This window comes from Aplysia californica, unplaced genomic scaffold (assembly GCF_000002075.1).
Source record: "Aplysia californica isolate F4 #8 unplaced genomic scaffold, AplCal3.0 scaffold00285, whole genome shotgun sequence".
NCBI lineage: Eukaryota > Metazoa > Mollusca > Gastropoda > Aplysiida > Aplysiidae > Aplysia > Aplysia californica.
Genome location: NW_004797555.1, coordinates 187,491 through 193,786, shown reverse-complemented (window position 1 = coordinate 193,786; position 6,296 = coordinate 187,491).

Here is a 6,296-nt window from a genome sequence, read left to right as displayed (position 1 = left end):
CACCCCCCCCCCCCCACAAACACAAACACACACGTAGTCACACGTGTTTCACGTGGGTCACTTCTCGTTATTTCCTGCTCCTGTAAGTTTGTGAAGCCTGCTCTACACCTTCTGTTGAAACTGAACAACGTTGTCCATTGTGCGTCCTCTTTGGGATATGAAAATGATACATGATGCAATCTCCGCAAAAATACTTCTCTTTTTGTGATCTTTCAAACCCAGCAATGAAAAGCGTCCCCAGCAAGTTATTTGGTAAATTTTGATACGCTGAACGTGTAATACCGGGCTTATGACACAGCTGCAGCATCCCCGCTGTGACGTCACGGCCAACTCTGCACTGAGCTGACAAAACGAGTAAAAAAAAAAATTGGCACCAAATTTTGTTTATTTGCTATAGATCTATCCATATAGATTGATCAGTATCCCTACTTGTGTGATAAAATACCAACAACCCAAAAAGTTAAACTCTGACTTGTTTTTAAAAATAAATAAGAATTCCAATTTTGGATGAAAAGCCCATTTTTTAATGGTTAAAATGAAAAAATGCTTTGTTTCCCTTGAAGCGACTGTGAATAAGAAAAGGCGTTTTGTCAGAGTACGTCAGAGTTGACATCTCAGATTTCCACACAAGGTCAAGTACGTTCGATCTGGCGGCGATTAACATACTACTTCATTATTTCCTCTGTTAAATTGTGCCTATAAGAATGAAAGTGGTCTTACTTCATTTTGAGCAACTTTGAGAAAAATTGGATTTTTTCCTTTTCAGAAAAGTCAGAAATTTGTAACAGATTAGGTTTCAGCAACAAGAGTTTCATTTCATATCACCGTAAAAAAGGCGTTGGGCCTTTATTTGTCTAAGTGATGCAACAGAGATTTTATCAATCATAGTGATATCTCATATTATTATAATTTGACCAAGATGGAGACAGACCGCCCTTATTCTCAATGGCACGCTTTTCTCACCAGTCAGCGAGTCAGATTACCATTTCCTTTAATAAACAAAGACTGCACACCACCGAGGAAGCGGTATACTGTAATCTACAGAACTTCATCATGCCATGCTCCGTCTCAGAATCAGATATCCTGTGGGCTCCTGTCTCTTTCTGTAGCCTTTCTTTTGCTACTTCTTATCTCCTTCTTACTGCTTTCTTTCAGCCTCATCTGATCTTATTGTAAGTAAGATCTAACACCTAGCCTTCAAGGATAAGAGCGAACAATCTCGAAGGTCCTGTGTGCAATTTGCTCTCGTTAAATATCCCTTGGTGGTCCAAAATCGATAAGAGTAGGCTTCGCCGCCACCCGGGCAAAATTCAAAATTAATTCCTACCAAAAGAAAAATGTTTAATGTGTACCACGCGCTCTTATGAGCTTATGCAATAGCGAGCGCCGTAAAACACTTACCCCCCCCCCAAAAAAAAAGGAATCAGATAAATAACGTTTTAATTGCTCCATTCAAGACAGACTCGATGATCCACAGAACAAAAGCGTAGTATCGTCCAGCAGATTTAATGAAGGTCCACAAGGGACTGTTAAACAATGTTAAAAGAACGTCACTAGTTTCCAGCTACTGTCTAGGATCTTATTTCCAGTAGCGAAGCGTCTATATAATCAAATAATCACTGCTTCCCTTCCTTATTTTGAAACATTGCCGCGGTCAAATTCACCCATAGACGTAAACCTCATAAATTAAATGTAAAAAGACGCTCATAATCACCAATGAACGGTATGCCAAACATTCAAAACGGTTTCATAGCCACAGAAATAGCCTGTTCACCCCCATCGTGCCACTCCGTAAGCCGTCGCAAGCTTTGATTAAGTAAGCCTACGGTGAGGCTGGAAGAGTCTACCAAAAGAGTTCAAGGGATCATGTGTGCTACAGTCAAAACTGTTTCATTGCCACATATACCCTGTTCACCCCTTTCAGGCCACAGTTATAATCAGTCACACGCACTGATTATATAAGCGAACTAATACACTGGTCGAGTCTACCTCACAGATGTGAGGGGAACTAACTTCAAATAATATCTTGACTACTGCAAGGGGTTGTTTTTTTCCCCTCGACTTTTTACCGTCCTATAATCAGATCGTGACCTCGATTATGACTCCGGCTCCTGGCCGCGAAACGCAAGACAAAAACAGCCAAATGTGAAATAAAAAAAATTAATAATTGTCATGTTTTTCCAAAGAGTTTAGTCTCGCTGGTATTACATACTGTAGAACTGACATCTCTGCTTCTTTGTTTTGTGTTTGTGTATTCACATCTAAAGATAAAATCAATGTTTGTTGGAAAAAATATTTATGAGATACTTTCCCAATTATTTTAGCGGTTGAACATGCATACATCATGAAGTCAGGATTTGTTTTCATTTTTCATTCACAACGCAGTGTTGCCGCCTCGAGTAAGATTCTTGTGTGATATCTCCAGGCTCTATACTGGTCCCATCTGACTTTGATTACCTTGTCAAACAAGTCAGCCTTCGCCCCTGCTTATTTCTTAACAGGCAAATTGGATATTTTATTGAAAATAAGAAATTACAAATAACTCATGTAGGTCCACGAAAGCGACAAGCCTGACCAGCTGAAAAGGTTCAATTTATTTATAAAATTTGATCATATCCTTTAAAAACATTTTACAATACGGTCTCTTCCCCATCCCGACGCCCCTCCCCCCTCTCTCTCCTTCCCTCCCCCTCTCTCTCTCTCTGTGTCTCTCTCTATATCTCTCTCTTCCTCTGTCTTTTTTATTCTCTTTCTCTGTTCTCTGTCTGTCTCTCGAATGTTGAAAAGGTAAAAAAACAACAACCCCATAATGAATGTAAAATTGTCAAAGAATTAATTTTGTTGTCCTTTCTCCTAAAAAAGATTTACTTTTTCCAGTATTGTACAGTGACAGCTTGAGGGCGATGTGGTATTTATGCAGTGCACATTCTCAGTTGATAGCTAGCTTTATAATTGTCCCAGCAGGCTGATTGCATTCTGAAACGATCTCAACTTCTTGGGAAGCATACAGTCCAAGCTGCCATTTTACAGGCCCTAAAATACGTTAGGCCACGCCATCAGATTCCCCTGGAACCCCCACCCCACCCCACCCCACCCCCACCCCCGCCTCAACCCCCCCCCCCAAACAAATAAACAAACATTGCTAATCTTGGATTTAGCTGCGTGCATTTTTGAAAGGATTAAAGAAGAGGGATTTAACCAGATTGATCGCTGTGGAAACAACTGGGAGGTTCGTTTGAAAGAAGCTGTCTCTTTATAGCGTGCGTATCTGGTTGTACATACTCTTTGTTCAGGCTTACTCATTCTTCTGTGCTCTTATACCATGTGTCAGGGGAAGATGCAGCTGACAGACGTGGACCAGATGTGATGTTGTTTTTAGTTTGAGTAGAAGTTTTACGGTGCTCGCAACTGCATAAGGTCATATGAGCGCCAGAAGATTAGAGATTAACAAACACAAAAAAGAAGAAGGGGAGATAAGGACGATAGATGTTTCATAGGAAAGAAGAAGCAAACCACAACAGAGCACCGTCAACCACCCACGATGTTGTTTGGATCACCATTTTGTTCGCTTGGTGGGTCTCTTTAACTCCGTCGATCCATCTTTTTACCTGGCCTTCCTTTTGCCTTGAAGTCATTAAATCGCAGGTTGTGGGCCTTGGAGGCTGGTTGTTGTAGCCCTTTTCTCAGTACATGTCCAAACCACCTTAGTTGTTGTCTCTCGATACTTTTTTTTGCTTGATTCGACACCCACTTAATGTCTACAATGTCTTCGTTTTCTTTGTCTGTCTCTTCTCGAGATTAATGATTTTCTAAGACATTTCCTATGGCATGCTTTCATTCTATTTTGATTTGTTGTGAGGGTCCTGGCTGGGTACTGGTATCAGAAAGTTCTTTGTTTGTTCGAGTTGGGGTTTTACGGCGCTCACAACTGCATAAGGTCATATGAGCACCAAGGTGTGGATGTCAACAGAGAAGTCCTTACAGGGAATCATACCCACTCTGCTCACCTCTCTAGCTTTAACAGCACAAAGTCTGCTTCGACTATCAAGGCACCCCGGAAAAAGCGGGTCACAAGATTGTGATAAACATACGAGTGCACAAGAAGTAGAAGAAAATGACAATAGTAAGTATTAGGAAAGAAAAAGCAGCAGATCCCTGTTGTAGTTCAGGCACAGTTATGAGCATGGCATTGTTGGATCAGCCCATTTACAGTTCTACTGTGCATAAGAACGAGAAATGTCCCCCCTTTGGGAATGGCCTAAAGACACTTCAGTCAATGGCACTGCTTGGAGGGGGGGGGGTGCAGAGAGTTGGTAGTAAGCTTGATTTGATTAGTTGGATGAGAGAGGATGGGTGCTAGTTGGTATGTCGCTGAATTTGCATTTTATACTCTTGTTTCAATTTCTCTGTCCATTTTCCCGTCTGCGGTGAAGTTGCTTCCAAGGTGTTTGAAGTCTTGCACTTGCTTCAGTTATGTGTTGATGCCTTGAATATTTACTGGGCTTTGGAGATCTTCACTCTCTAGGTCTTTGCTGTGCTCATTTATATTCCCTATTTCTCACAAGCCTTCTTCAATTTAGTGATACTATGTTCTTGAAGGCTGTCGTCTTCTTGGTGTATGAGACTTTGGTCGCCAGTGGAGAGCAGTTTCACCCCCGGGGTAGTGCTACTGACTGAAGTGTCTTTAGGCCATTCCCAAAAGGGGGACATTAACCCTATTCTTATGCACAATAGAATTGTAATTGTAAATGGGCTGATTCATTAATGTCATGCTCATAACTGTACCTGAACTGCAACAGGGAACTGCGGCTTTCTCTTTCGTAATCCTTACTATCGTCATTTTTCCTCTACTTCTTTTGTATGTTTGTCACACTCTTGTGACCCGCTATTTCCGGAGTGCTTTCATAGTCGAAACAGACTTGGTGTTGTTGAAGCTTGAGAGGTGAGCAGAGTAAGTCTGATTCCCTGTAAGGACTTCTTTATTCACATCCAAATCTTGGCGCTCATACATGACCTTATGCATTTGCGAGCACCGTAAAAAATCTCCTAAACCAATAAACAATTAAGAGAGCAGTTTGTAGAGTTGTTTGATGTTGTCGTGTGCTGCTTGTATCATCTCGTCCACGAAGACTATGTAGAACATAGAGTAAGTAAATTTATTCAGTGTTAAAGGCCATAAGCCCACATTGCATCACACAAAACACTCATTTGATAAGTAAAATTTCCATAATGAATAGGTACAGGTTGTGCAAATATCTCTTATCATGAGTCAAATATTTCTGTCACTGGGCCGAGTCAGGCTGGGAAGGATTAACAATTTCCTTTGATGGACTAAGTGTGAACAATAGAAAATAAAGTGAAATTCATCTTCAATTTCATGAGAGTTACACCTCTCACATAAGGGCGAATTAGTTAATTTGGGCCGATAGAGATTGTTATTTAATGGAAGGCTATGGGTTTTTAACAAAGCTATGACTCTTCTTAGAGCATAGAGGTATACTAGTAAGATAACCCTATGATACAGACTGTTAGTGATAGGACACGGCCTTGTCTGACACCTGATGTCACTTTGAACCAGTCAGTGTTTACCTCTCGCTCCTTACACTACTCACACTATTTTTATATGGCGCCTTGACATTATTAAGGAGTACGTCTTTCACTCCATGTTCTTTCAACGTCTGCTAATGCCTTCTCGTGTCGACTGGGTCAAAAAATAATGCCAAAATGCCTTTTCACAAAAGGGATGTCATTGTTGTTTATTCGTTAACACCTGTGAAATTAAATCTTCAGAAGAAAACGTACCAGCTGTCGGAGCAACAGCTACATATTTCAACAAAGGAGTCACGGTAGCAACAATTTCAATCGATATTGCAGGAAGAATTGTTTTATGAAATATGTTTATAGCCAAGAAAACTGAATGCTTTCGATTTTTCTTCCCCACAGAAAAGACACATTTTTTCCAATTGGATTGCGGCTTTAGAGATTAAGAATGGCGGGCCTCGATGCTGTGAATAATGCCAAAAGTTGTCTTGTATTTGTGGCCTGGACAGTGACGTCATTCGCGTGTCATGCGAGCGGGAAAAGGTTTCTGGCATCATTCCGTACAGAAGAATCTGATGACGACTTACAGCGCCCTCTTTTACTGGCAGGGCTGTTGACCTTTGCTCAGACAGGTGCGGTATATGTTGTCGCTTTTGTAGTAATAGTAGTAGTAGTAGTAGTTGTAGTAGTAGTAGTAGTAGTAGTAGTAGTAGTAGTAGTAGTAGTAGTAGTAGTAGTAGTAGTAGTAGTTCATT